This window comes from Eretmochelys imbricata, chromosome 1 (assembly GCF_965152235.1).
Source record: "Eretmochelys imbricata isolate rEreImb1 chromosome 1, rEreImb1.hap1, whole genome shotgun sequence".
NCBI lineage: Eukaryota > Metazoa > Chordata > Testudines > Cheloniidae > Eretmochelys > Eretmochelys imbricata.
The window spans coordinates 248,543,375-248,558,581 of record NC_135572.1 but is presented as its reverse complement, the minus strand read 5'-3'; the positions used below and the strand labels follow the sequence as shown (position 1 = coordinate 248,558,581).

Genomic DNA, 15,207 nt, shown 5'->3' with positions numbered 1-15,207 from the left:
CTTCTGGTTATCTCAGCAGGCAGGCCAAGGATTGAATGGCCCCTGGAGACTGAAGTGAGTAGCATAAGGTTTATAAAGAATATATTTTACCCGCAAACGTCATTGTTTTTTTGATGGGACAGGATAGAATTACAGAATAAGTGGATGAAGGAAACATAGGAGCTATAGTACGTTACATTTAGATTTGAGTTAAGCATTTGATACTTTAGGCCATCTTTTACTGAAAGCAGTGCAAAACTCCCATAGACATCAGTGGAACAAGAATCTCAATAAATCATATTTGGAAACTTAAATCAAAATGACTTGGACAGAAGCACAATCATGGGGATTGAAATCTGGCTAAAAGACCATAAAAATAGCCTGGTGTATGAAGTTGGGAGGAGGGCTCTCAGCGTACCACAGGTTTACCCTTATTTAATGTCTTCATCAATGATCTGGAAGAGGGAGTAATACATTGATGAAATGTGCAACTACACTATATGAGAGTGAGTTAAAAAAAACAGGACAGAAATATAATACAAAGGGACTTAAAGAGTTTAGAAACATGGACAATAAAGTAACAAAGAAATTTAGTTTAGAGAAACCTGAGAAGTAGAAATACTGCAAAAAGGTGTTAATGGATAGCAAATTAGACATAAATTTGCAATGTGATGTGGCAGCAGAAAAGGCCAGTGCAGTTTTGAGTTGTATATGTACAGTAAAGGTATCATATCATGTAGCAGAGAAGTAATAGTGCCCTGCTGTAACTTTACCTGGGATGCTGCATTAGGTTTTGGGCACCCCATTACCAGAAAGATATTGACAAATTGGAGGGAGTTCAAAGAAGGGCAGTTAAAATGATTTAGGGAGTGGGGAGAGTGATTTGTCTGTGGAAAACTGAAGAGTTCTCCATATATATTGCTTGTAGAAGAGACAACTAAGGACTTGTCTACATGGTGCACCCCAGTGTGGAGCATGCTAACTGCCCTGCGTGGCCACTACTGGTGAGCACTAGAAGTTCCCTAGTGCTCGTTAATGTAGTCCTGTTTCAAACATTAGGGAACTTCTAGTGCACACAAATGGCCACACAGTTCAGTTGGTGCGCGACATACTGGTGAGCATTAGAATTTGCTCCCCAGCTAGTTTGCACTAAAGCACCATGTAGACAAGCCCTAAGAGGGCAGCCTTGAAATAGTCTACAAACACTGAAAGGGTGCAAACCTCAAAGATGGAGAGGCATCATATAGCATAGGCATGGGAGACAGGAGCCAAAGGGCCATTCCTCCCTGCACACACTTTTTTCATGATGGCTGCCCCTGCACCATGGGCCAAATGTGAATGAGTAGCATTGCAACCTGGTGCACAGGGTTGCAGTGCCACTCAAATTTGGCCAATTTTGGTGGCTTGGCCCTCCCACTTTTAAAATCCTCCAGTGCCCATCATATAGGGTGAGGAAAGGGGTATAATAATTAGAAGTAATGAAGTACAAATTATGCTAAATATTTCTCCTGACTGAGAGATTAATCTATGGAATAATCTTCCAAGTAAAATGATGGAAGTCCATTCATTAGGAACATTTAAAGCCTGAATATATACTATAGGGAACAACCCTGCTCTGGTGGGGAGACACATTTGATAACTGAGTCCATCTTTTCAGTAAAAAGAAAAGGAGGACTTGTGGCATCTTAGAGACTAACAAATTTATTTGAGCATAACATCTCCCCACTGTATTTTCCACTGAATGAATCCGATGAAGTGAGCTGTAGCTCACGAAAGCTTATGCTCAAATAAATGGGTTAGTCTCTAAGGTGCCACAAGTACTCCTTTTCTTTTTGCGAATACAGACTAACATGGGGCTGCTACTCTGAAACATCTTTTCAGTGTAATTCCCATGATTTCTTCCCATGTAGAAGGTTTGAGGCACCTTGTCAGGGTGTTGTAGGGAAGCTCATGCTATTGCTGCTCATGCTGTACCTGCTGTATGGATAAACAGAAGTCTTCAGGGCGGTCAATATGATATGCTTCATTACCATGGAATTTGTACATGAAAAAAGGGAAGAATAGACCAAACACGGCCCCCTCTCTTTTCCACCCCTGTCTGAATTCAAAAGCATTTGTTTTCAGTCTAGCTCCTAAATCTGTCAGCTTTGTATTTCAAAATACATAGAAAAGTATGATAAATGGCATACCTCTATAAGACCATATCTGTCCAAATAAACAATTGTCTTTCTCAGCTGAGAATGCAGGCAGGGGCAGCCCTATTCCCTGAATAGAAAGTACAAATGACACTTAGTGATGGTCCCTGTGTCCCCTCTAAAGAATTCCCTCCTACTATACAGTTCCCACAGATTTCTGCACATGTCTTTTGTTACCTGGCATGTTTAAATCTTCTCTCTTTATCTAGGCAAGTCCTTTGCTCTAAGTTCCTAACATTTGTTACTAAAAAAATGAATCATTGTTACGCAATCTTTTGATGCACTGATAAATGAGCAGCAGCTAAGGATGGAGTTTGTTCTGAAATGTTTGAAATCCCCTTGAACTTATAACACTATTGAATAAGAGAATGTGTTGTATGTTGGTGTGTCCTCTCAGATTCCCTTCCTGCTATCAGCACTTGGTATACTACAGCTTTAGCAGATGGGCATTGGAAATAGCAGCCCACATCAAACGGACAGTTGTCATCTTCCCAATAAGTGTGATGTAGTTTATCGATGCATCCCTCCCCTTCTCTTAAGGAGCTTGTTGCTTGCTCACTGTTTGTGGGTCTGAGCAAACCTGCCTTGTTTGTCTGCATACTGTCTTGTCTTGTTCCAAAAGACTTGGAGTCTGAAAAAGCGAGAAAACACACACACACACACACTCCACTAGATGAAGAGCTTTACACCCCTCAGGATCAATTAAGGTGCTTCTGCCCACCTGATTAGCAATTGACGAAGCTTAGTTTGAGATAGGGTCTCAGAAGGTGCTGGTAGCATTCCATGTAATCATTTCTTGAAAGTGAACCTATCTGGCTCAGCTTCCTTTATCATAAGAAATTGTAGATGTGTGGATATGTAGGAAGACTCCATGAATTCTACCAGAGACCTTCCCATGCAGATCAGATTACCTGGGAAGCACTTATGCACTACAGCAATAGGTGCTATGGAAAACCCTAAGATAGATCAATAGGTGCCTCGGTTTGTGTGTAGCTTTACGCTCACATCTGTTTGTGCAATACTGCATGTACTGGGTTTCCCCGTGACAAGTTTTTTAAATTGTTAAAAGAGAAATTCCCAGATCAAAAACTTCATTCGGATGTGGGGGGCAGAGGCTTTTGTGAGTGTATTCCTTTGGTTGTAGTATATGTTCCTGAATGTGTTTGGATAGCTATGTGTAGGGCTACAGATCTACCTGAGAGTGTGCATCTCTTTAGATCTGAATCAGTGTGTATGCATGTATGTATTTGTGTGCACAGGTAACCCATTGGTGAGGGTGTGTTACAGGTCTCCCTCAGTGCCAGTCCTTACGGGATATGATTTGTTACAGCCCCCAGCTAGAGGGGCTTGGCTTTTTCTCTCAAGATGTAGTAGCTCATGCTTTTAGCTCTCGAGGTCCCCGGTTCAATCCCAGATGTGTCGGCCAAGAGGGAGGTGGTCACGCGCACACATGGGTATGCATAGTTGTTGATGGAGTTGTGTGCGCCTTGGAGTAGGTGTGTGGGTGGGTGTTTTGTATATGGCTGAATATATGAACACGGTATCTGAGTGTATGTGTATATCTTAAACCTGCACATCTGCTGGAGTGCGTTTGGGCGGCTGAAAATATCTGAGAGCATAAGTACATAGACATGTTTATCTGCATGCTTTTGGGTGACTGTACACATGCATGTACATCTCAGCGTGTGTGCATGTTTGTTCGCATGCCTCTGTGTTCAGCATTCTAATTAGAAGGTTTGCAGATGGGTCAGATCCTGAGGTTCTCCTCAGTTTTTCTCAGTCCTTACACAGGCAACCCCCCAATGAAGCCATCTCAGTGGCATTGAAGTGAATTCACCACTAGTGCACATTGCCCCAAGCTCGGGCCTACTTCTAAGTTGAGGTTTAGAATGCATTTCAGTAACGACTCTCTCAACTGTACCTTTCAGAGATACAGTGACAGGTCTCACACCACTCACAGCAGACACAGAGTTAGTTTAAGATCTCGCATATGAGAAAACCTCAGGTAGTGACACAAGTTCTGCCAGATTCACTTTTACATGGCTTATTTTCAAGCCCATTGTGTAACTACATTTTCAAAACTTTGTCTCTCAATTTTAACAAATGTTGCACAGCTAAATTCTCTCCCACAAAATGCTTTAAAAATGTAACCCTAAGCATTTGATTATTTCAGTTGCCTTTCATGGCTGAGTGTATATTTTTGGCCACTCCTAAGAAGCAGCTAAACTTATTTATTTATTTACTTACTTACCTTTAAATTCTGGCATTTAAAAAATTAATTCCAAAGCAGAAGCCAGGTCTGCCAAATTTCAGCCATCAGTGAACGCCAAGACCTAGCTCCTGAGAATAGAATTCATGATGCTCTAATGGCTGGGGCTAGAAGTCAGGACTTGTGGATTTTATTCCCTGCTCTGGCTTATTGTGTGACCTTGGATTTAATGGCTCTATGCCTCAATTTCCCCATCTGTAAAATAGAGATAGCAATATTTACCTAACTTACAGGAGTGCTGTCCTGTGAGTTACCTTTTACAAAACATCTTGCGATCTCAGAAGAAAAGCATTATGGAAGTAAAAATGATGAATATTGATAATAATAATAAGGTCATGAATCTCTGCATTATAGGAAAGGAAATGGTACAGGAGTTGAACAGAACAGAACAGAAGCCAGGGATTTTGGAATACATTGTCCAAGAAGCAGTCACAGGGACAGTTTTAGATGTCCTTACTTTCCAGATCAGCAGATACTGTACAGTATTCGTTGCTTTTTGTTCTTACTGGAGCTTCCTGACAACCTGCTAGCCACTTCCCTGGGTGAAAGAAGTTTCTCGTTACATGTTACTGTGTAGTATTGGAGAGAGAAATCAAGTTTGATTTGTGCACTGTGTTACTGTGCCCAGAGTGATGGAAAAAGACAGCCAGGCCTGAGTCACTGAGAAAGCTGCTCACATAATGTCCTCCCCCTCAGATTTTATTCAGAGAAAGCAGCTGACACATCTTTGGTCCTTAGGGTCCTTCTTCCTTTGTTCTGTTCCCCTTCAGTGTCAGACAGCTTTCTGTTGCAGCTGAATCTTCATTTGCTGCAGAAGCCAGTCTCGCAGCAGGACATGCTTACCTGCCTGGGCTCCTCTGGCAGAGCTGCTGCCCTTAGCCAACTAAGACTTTGTTCAATTCTTTGAACACACTGGGCAGTTTGCACATATACATTGCATTGGCATGCACAGATTTGAGTATATCCATTTATCATGGACAGGTGTGGGTATCTGTGACCATCATTATATTTGGCTGTGTCTGCGTACCTTGAAAGAGTGTAGGGTGGGTGGATTTATATTTATTTATGTCCAGCCACAAGTCTTTGTCAGTGATCTAGGCCATGTTGGAATGTATGGTTGTTCCTGTGTATGTCAAAGTGACATGGTGTCTGAGGGCGTGTAGTTGTTACTGGGAAAGAGTGTCTGCGTTTATATCCACCTGCCTGTGCCCATCAGTGACCATGAAAATATTAGCATGTATGAGTGTGTCTTTGTATGCTGAAGCACACGCAAAGAAAGTAGTACAGAATGGGAGCTACAGACTATTAAGCAGCAGTGAGACTAATAGCCAGAAGATCATGGTATAAAGAGCTCAGCGAGTCGTCCCCTGAAATGTTGTGGGTACGAGACAAGATGATGAGGGGTGTAAGCAATTTGAGTGGTTGTGTGAATAAAAAGGGAAATCTCCACATGTAGATTGCCCTCCCTTTGTAGAAGTCCATTTTTGTCAAGGAGTGAGCAGTGTGTTGAGTCCTAGAGCTGATGGAAATGTTTTCTAACTGGGAGGGGCAGAGGAAAGAGAGAATGGTGAAGTATGTTTTCACTTGCTAACCAGTTCTGCAGTTTATAGAGCTGGTGGCCTCTGGACCAAAGAGCTCTGGTAAATGACATCGCATGAGGAAGTATAGAGAAAGCCAGCCAATTACATGCCTTCCACAAGCAAATTTCACCCAGATCCAACACACAATACCACCAGTCCTCCTCTAGTCACACAAACACTTTGTTTCTCTGCCTGATATTTAGGAAGGCTGAATTTATTTACATCTTGATATGGGTCTGAAAAGTAGGTGGTGTTATAGAGGAGTTTGTAGGGGTTCATCAGGGATATAGCTTTGTTGGTTCTGGCTTTAAAGAATTTATGAGATCAGGTACAGTATGGACAGAGACACCCAAGCCTTCAGATTCTAGGGTTATCTGGAGACCAGTGCAGTGATTTCTTCTTTAGTCCCTTGGTAGTAAGTAAAAAAGCCTCCCTTTAGAATCATCCTGCTTTTGACTCCAGTAGATTTCATATGATTGTCATGAACTCCTGCTCCCATTCTCTGGAATATTTATGAAACAGCACATACTCAAGTCTCCCTCTTACCTTCTCTCCTGAACCCTCTCTATTTACACCGCCCCTTCCTTTCCCTCTTGCTCCCCTCTACTTTGTCTCCAGCCAGACCAAACCTCACAAGATTATTTTCACCCCCAATCAAGAGTCTGAAGGCAGAGAACCAGTGGCTCAAATCCTGCAGTCCTTACTCAGGCAAAACTCCCACTAGGCACTTTATCTGAGTAAGAATTGCAGCACTGGGCCCTATCCAACTAAATTCTGTATAAGCCTCACCCCTGCAATGGGAGCAAGGATTGGTGGAAGGACGGCACACATCTAGCCTGCACTTCAGTTGGGACTTGCATCCATCTCTGTCGCTGCATCTGTCCATCTGTCTCTCTCTTTCTGTAGCTGTGCCTGGCTGGTCCTCTCAGCTTCCAAGCCCTTTGCTCTCAGATTTTGGCCATCGGGCGACATTCGAAACAAATCTCCGTAATTCTGAGCGCTTGCTCAAAGGGTCTCAGGGAGGGGTGGTATTTACATGTCACTCAGCCTTCCAAATGCCATTTGGGGAGCAGAGTTTTCCAAAATACGTAGCAAAGGGCTGTTGAAGCACAGCAGCTTCTTTTGACATCCTGTGTCGACACCCTTCTTGTTGCCATCCTAAAAGTTGTGCATAGTTTGATACATACATATATGTGTGTGTGCGTGTGTGTACACGTGCAGATATCGGAACTCATTTTATTTTTGTAAAGCTGCTGATAAAACCGATGACGGGAGGGTTGGTTTGTTTAGAATTTTTTTTAAATCATTCATGGTGTTTTTATTTCTGTAACAGTAAGAAGTTAACGCACCACTGTGGCCCCCCCTTCATTACAATAATACCCATGTAGAAACATGGCTGTGGCAAAGCATGGGATAGCATGGTGCAGTCTTCTCTTTGTGGACAGCAAAAAAAAAACCCAAACCATGTTATAACCCTGTTTTAACTTAGCCATCTACCACTGTTAAAACATGAGTTTGTAGCACATTTTTCTGCCCACAAAAACTAGAAGAACGTACTAAAACTGTGTGACCATACCCATGTGTGAATGGGGTTGTTTTTGTAATGTAGACGGAGCCTTTTTTTGTTTTTGTCTTAACAAATATTTGTATTCAGATTTTCCAGACTGCATCATACAACTTGCCCATTCCAGAGGAGTGCTCACACTTACAGTCTTTACGGAATGTGGGCTGTCAGAAAAGAACATGTTTTTTGCAGAAATGGAGGCAGTGAATACCAATGACTCCTGCTCTCCTCCCCCTCAACCCCCCACATCCACCCAGGCACTTGAGCCATTGCCAGCACCTAATGCTAATAGCAATTCACCACCACAACAGAAAACCGTGGGATGCCTGGGGGCAGGGGGAAATGCATCAAAAAAGCATGTATTCCCCAGTTTTATGGAAAATGCTGAAATATGTGATTTCCACAAAACTGCATGTTTGGACTCAGTCATTGCTCCAGATCCAGGACACATTTTATTGCAGAGGAGATTTAAAAGCAGGATAAAAATACATTGACCACTAGTTGTGGGTGTGTTAAACCAATTATAATCTGAGAAACAGACAATACAGTGCCTGTGACAAATTTTCCATATAACCATATGATGTTAACAGCAGTGAAATCATAGGGAAGAAGTATGGTGGTATAGAAGATGGTATAAACTCATCTGTAGATTCAGGGACCCAACGCACAGGTTTTCTTATCTGGCATCCTTCTAAATCAGTGATACTCAGACTGAGACTCGCAAGCCACGAGTGGTTCTTTAATGTATCTCCTCTCTTTGGAGATCTCTTTGCAGCATGATATTAAAACACTGAGTGATTTAATTATTAACCAATCTAAATTATTAACCGGTCACGATGCCTCTACAATGTTATTAACCAATTTCGTTGATAAAATAATCATACTTGGTCAGTCATTTTGCTGTGAGGATAGATAGATAGAGTAAATGAAACAATGAATTCACACTACTGTGACTCTTTTGAATAATGTCAGTCGCTAATTTTGCTTCTGAACCACTGAGGTCTGAGTATCACTGTTCTAAATTAAAACATTTCGGACACTGATTAAAATGGTGGGACAGTGGTAGATTGACAGGTCAGTACATTACAGATTTGTATCCTTCACTTCAGAGCATTCTCCAGAGCATCACATTTCCACAAAATCATGTTGCCACAGCACAAATTTTGTGACCCAACAATACACCATCATTCCAGGTCCCTTGGAGCCTTATCCAGCTCCCATTGAAATTCATGGAAACATTCACAATGACTTCAGCAGGTATTGGATTGACTGATGGCCAATTTCTGCACTCCTTACTCAGTCAAAATTTTCATTAATTTGTAAGATCTTCAGAGCAAAAACCTTGTGTTCATTCTTGCCTGTAAATTGCATACCCCATTGTTGGTGCTATATTAATAATAATATTAGTGCAAGCTTTGATTGAGTAAGCAATGCAAACTTTGACCCTGAATCTGTTCAGTAGTGAGACACACATATAGCATAAAAAGCATGTTTAAAAAGATACATTAGGTTTTCTGATCAGTATTTGAATTTCCTTCTGGTTTTGTTATCATCTAACTTTTGAGGTAGTGCTATGATATCATAGTGATGTGCATCCTCTCTCTTCACCTGAATGCCTGACTACCAGCAGATGGGGAAGATTAATCCCCTCTTCTCTTTTGTGCATTCCTTCTTCACCAGGTCTGTGCACTAGACATCAGGATATCATGGTGATGGGCACCATTTTAAAAACCTAGATGGACAGACAGTGGATCCCCTCTGCCTGTTATATGTGACTCCTGATGTTCCCATTAAATAAATCCAGTGGACCAGCAGGACACACTTGTGTGGCTCCTTCCCAAGGCCAGATAGAATGTGGGCTGTCAAAGTCACTGTGCCTTGCCTTCCTGCAGTAAACCTGGATGGGCTGCTTCTCATGGGGATTGGCTGAGAAGAACACAGAGTGCTGAGAGCAGCTTCTGCCTCACATATCTTCTTAAAAGTCTGATAAATGGAGCACAGTCACACCTGAGTCCAGCTGATCTGGCTCTAGGGTTTGGACTGGTTCTGATGCTCTGCAGATTTACAGCTGGAAATGCAGGTCTGACTTTAACCAAATGTAAACTTGACTAGGGCAGGGAACAACATGTTATATGCCCCTGCCCCACGTCAATCTTCACCTCATCCACCCACTTTTAAATCGAGATGTATCAATTGTGTATGCAATCTGCTAGCCCTACACATTGGCTTATCCAAGTGAGTGGGAGAGAATTTGCTGCATGTAACACATGACATCACTTCCTAAACGGAACTGACATAATGGCCAAGGTGCCTCTGCTCCAAAGAAACATCTGCTAATTGAGAGCATAAAAACAGATATTGGGATATGCCGAATTCAGCTTCCTAAAATTAGGGATTTTGATTCCAAGCTCATTGTCTGCTCTGGGCCCAGTTCCGCCTACAAACTCATGTTAACAATGAGCATTATGTTTCACACATCCCATCCCACTACATTACTGAACTCACCAAAGCAGTCACCAGTTATTCTCAGGGCGATATCCCTGGAACAAAACCATGTTGCGCATTGCTTTACAACAGCAGGCCATGGTCTCCATAACACACTCAAGTAATGCCTATAATTAACATTTCCAATCCCAATATGGCTCATAGACTTTATTGTATCCTATATTAATATTCACCAGCCCAATCTACCTCCATAAGCATTTCCTTTTAAAGAAACGTCAGCCTCTACATTAAACAGCCTCCTAATTAAAAAGGCAATGAAAAGACACAGCCTGTGAATTAATACTAATTGCTCCAGATTTCAAATGAAAACGATCCTTAACAAACTCTCTCCTTGGGCTATTGATGTGTCTGGACAGGCTCCCTTGGGCAGAGACTTGATGTGCTAGAATAATTCTCATCAGGGACTGCTAATTTGCTTGCATTCACAGTCTGTTGGGCTGTACATTCCAGTTGCATTCAGATAAAAGTTTTTTCCTGGCTTCAACCAAATAAGTAATGTCTTCCAGCATCTCCTTCAAAATTTAAGACTGCTCACCAGGTGTCTTCACGCTGCCTTTGGGCTGGCTACAGGCATCATCCTAGCATCATTGCAGCATCTTTGGGCTGGCCCAGTACATATCTGGCTATCTGGAAAAATCTGCTTCTGATATAGACTCATGCTAAACCCGTTAGCTCCCAGGGAAGTCACTGCACTAAGCTGTGGGTAACTGGTCAAGGAAGCCTATATCTGTAAGCCACATAAATAGCCAGGCTGCAGATCATGGGTCTGTTTCTGCCCTCGTTTCCCATCAGTTCAATAGGAGTTGCATGTATGTAGCTGAGGGCACTGTCCTGGATCCTCTCATTCCTCTCAGTCAAATCCCGGAACGTCATAATGGGCTATTGCTACTCCTCATGGATGGAGGCCTGCAGAGTCTGATATTCTCAGCCCTCCTTTTTAACATATATATGTGAGACTGCTCAGACAGATCCAGAGACACCGTAGACTCCAGTGTTACAAACACATGGATGGCACCCAGTTGCAGTCTCCTTCTCAGCCTATGCAAACCCAGGCCTCACTAAGATGTCCCAATGACTGTAAGCCGTTACCACGTGGATGAAGAGCAAATGGCTCAAACTCTCAACCCAGGGAGGACAGAAGTGATGATGACAGAAAGAGGGAAATGCTTCAAGGAGCTTGCTTGCTGATACTGTGACATCACCTTCAATCTGATCATCTGTTGTCAAGGGAGTACTAAGCCTGGAGATGAAGCTTGGCTCTTCACTACTGCTGGACACTAGGAATGCAGTAGAGGGAGTCTTCTTCTGCCTGTGACTGCCTAGGAGACAGTGCCCTTTCCTCTCAGAGGAGGACCTTGCCATCCTGATCCATATTTTGTCACTTCCAGATTAGACTACTGCCAGTCATCCTACTTGGGGTTGAAAGTGAATACCTCTTGAGGGCTACAACTTGTACAGCACACAGCAGCCTGTCTCGTAAGTAACAAAGGCTGGCTCCCTTTTCACTTCTGGACCAAATTCAGGGTCAATTTGTGATGGGGTATTCACCCGACACTGGCAAGGAAGGGGTTAAAAGCAGCCTAGGGAGGCTGTGCAAGGAGCAGCCAACCAGAGAGAGGCTGAACAGAGCAGCTAATCAGGGTCCAGGAGGCCCATATAAAAAGAGACACAGAGCAGAGCAGGGTCAGTTTCTGCTGGGAGCTCAAGGAGTAAAGACTGTGTCTGTGGTAGGCTGAGAGACCTGCGGCACCTTAGACAAAGCAATCACTGGCAGAGACCAGGGGAGCAAGAGGAGTTCCTACCTGGCTGCTGGGACTGGGTAGTTGCATGTCCTGAGGAAGGGCGAAGAAGGTGCTAGGGCCATGGGGAAGGGGCTCAGGAAGACATAGCAGCAGTGAGAGGAATTTGAGGCGCAGCAGGAGGCTGCAATACACAGGGTCCCTAGGGTGGGCCCCAGAGTATTGGGCAGGCCCAGGTCCCCCCACTCACCCCTGGGGAAGTGACTAGACTACAGAAGGAGATACAACCCCCACTCTGGAAGGGGGGAAATGTGAAGAGTGACGCAGCCGGAGGGCCAAGTCATGAAGAGGGCACTGCAGTACTTGAACTGAGGAGGGTCTGCAGGTGGTGATGACAGCGGGTGAGGCACCAGCAGGAGAGGGCATGCCAGCTGAGTGAGCTAATCCCCCATATTAGCAGCAGGGGGCGTCACTCTGGTTAGTGAACCCCATGACTCCATTTTAACATACAAGAACCTTAACTGCTTCACACCTGACTATCTCAGAGACCATCTCCTCATCTATTGCCCACCAAGGCAACTGTGGTTTCACAGGTATACCCATCATAACTAATAAATTAAAATGATGGAGGCAGGACTTTCCTGATGACAGACAGATCCCTGGCTGTGGAACTCCCTGCTGATAGGAATCTGACTGAGCCACAGCCAGATTGCACTCAGGTCAAAATGCCAGCCCCACTTTTCCCACAAAGCATCATTCCCTCCTATCTCATAGGGATGAGGAAACTTAAGAAGAAAATGGAGAAAGAGGGAAGAGAAAGGAGAGACGAAGAAAGGATGAAAATCTTCAATCCTGAAGAGGTGGAGAGAGATGATCACCCTTTAGATTGTATTGCTGGCCCTATTGTTGTGTTCTGCACTTAGAAGTTATGGTGATAGATGCCTTATTAATGGGAATAAGAGAAAGATTGTGGGTATGTCTAAACTGCAATTTAAAAAAATCCTGCGGCAGCGAGTCTGAGTCCAGGTCAACTGACTCAGGCTTGCGAGAGTTTCATTATGGGGCAAAAATTAGCAGTGTAGACATTCCCACTTGGGCTGGAGCCTGGGCTCTGAAACCCAGCAAGGGGTGTGGGTCTCGGATCCCAGGGTCATGGAGTGAAGCAGACAAAGAATGTGGCCTAGTAAATTGAGAAGAAAACTGGGAGCCTGGATCTTGGAGTTCTGACCCAGGTTCTGCCTCTGACTCACTTTGTGTCCCTGCTCAGCTATTTGAGTCTCACTTTCTTCCTTTTAAAGTGGGGGTGACATTAATAATGGATGAGGGTGCTGTGAAGGTTAATTAGCTGATATTGGTACAGTGCTTTAAAAAACAGAGAACTACATAAGTCCTGCTCAGTCTTACTGTCTTCTAGTGAAAGCTGAGGACACAGTTCCTTGGCACCTCAGCTACCTCCACACAATAAATCTGACCCCTTACCCAGTGCCCCAGTCTGAACCTGGTGCCTAATTCCTTCCTTCTCTCCACCTGCCTGACCACCATCCCAATCAGCCCTGCTCTGACTCATGGATCATTCCTTGCCTGTCTCTACTGACATGCTCCTGAGCCTGGACTTCCTTCTTCAGGATCCCTGCCCAACAGCAGAATCAAGAACTAACAGTGAAGAGACAAGTCCTACATGGAGCCCCTGCTGGGACTCCTGGTTTCTGGCATTGGGGCACAGGTCAGTATTCACTCTAGTCACAAGTCCCAAATTGCCAGGCCTCCTTGAAGCAATAAACTCTCCATTTCTGGACTAGCACCTTAATACTAGTCACTTTGTAAGGGCTGACATTTGATTGCAGTCATATTAAAAATGACATTAAATATGAGGTTCATATATTAGGGAATGACCCTCCATAATCCTCATTACACTCCACACAATTCAGAGAGCCTGTCCTAAAAATGCTATAACCACCCTCTGCTCCAGCTGAGCTTTCAATGTCTGTGTCCCCGCCTCAGTCTTTCTTCAGTTTCTTCTTGTCTGGATGGGACTTTCTTCATGTACCCATTCCACAGAAATCAAAGAATATAATCACAGGTGAACTTTCACCTGCTTTGCTTAGTCAGGACCAGAACTAGCAGCTATACCATTGTGGAGATGAATACCATCTCTGATACTATATAATGCTAGCTGTGCTCTATATCTTATTTCTCAGGAACCCTGGGGCTTGATTATCATAAAGCTTGAACTCATCATTTACCCAGGTTTAATTAGAAGCATTATTAACACATCCTGAAAATTAAGAATAATTTGCATGTACATGTTTTCCCAGTTGTTGTACTTTTCCTCTGAAACTCAAGTTTTTAATAAAGTAGCTCACAGCTGTATGGAAAGTGAATCTTTCATTTAATTGTCCAATGACTTTCAATCTGGGGTCATTTGCATAGCCAAATTAAAGCAAGTGACTTTCTTTATATTTACCTTTAATCACCTGGAACCATAAGATTACTGTCTCTGAAAACTTCATGGACATATATGGCAGATATTTAATAAGTTATTCAAACTGGCATGATTTGCATATACACATGAAGCTAATTAGTAGTGCAGCTCCCTGAATTTAAAAATCCTAGAATTCATAGGAAACGAAGATAGAATTGACTACTTTAAGCCTCACTTGGTATATATATTTCTTTTAAACATCATGAACCATATTGAAAATAGGACTAAGTTGTATATGTGGATAGGCAAATAAATATGCCTTTTGCAGATCTGAAGTTGGATAGACTGCATATGAAACATGGATGTTAAATTTGTATGAGCTGACACTTACTATAATGGTACAGTGATCCACATTAGCAGGGAATAACATAAGTGTTATGACAAACATCATCTCAGGCATCACAACACCTGTCCCAATAGGTGTGTGAAGCTCCATTTTGCACCAGATGAAACTCAGTCTCTACATTAAAAGAGATGACATTATATTAGTCGCCTCTGTACAGCAATCAGAAGTTTAGCCTGAGATAGATCCCACTGGAACCACTTAGGCACCGTGCTGTTCCCATTGAAGTTGGTGGGAATTTTGCCATTTACTTCCATGAAGATAGGATCAGGTCCTTTGATTCACCATCTATGTGAAACAGGTGTGCCCTTCTCAAGCACCCACTAAACCCAAACTAAGCAAATTATCTGTGTTTTATGGATGTGATCAAAACTACTGCACTCAAAATGTTTCCAGTAATAATCAAAGGTACTGGATTCCTAGTGGAGAGTAGGGAGTCTTAAATGCCTACATGACTGTCTTTTTGTAATAGCTGGTGAATCCATTCGTTTCATTGTAGGGTGGTATGCAGTGATGAGCTGCCAAAATCTTAACAACCGGTTCCCTTCTCA

General features: G+C 43.1%; 1 protein-coding gene across 2 annotated transcripts in view; it reads left to right on the top strand.

The window, feature by feature from the left end:
• CACNA1C (calcium voltage-gated channel subunit alpha1 C) overlaps positions 1 to 15,207 on the top strand; it is a 709,385-nt gene that overhangs the window by 637,475 nt on the left and 56,703 nt on the right. The gene's annotated exons all lie outside the window — the stretch shown is intronic.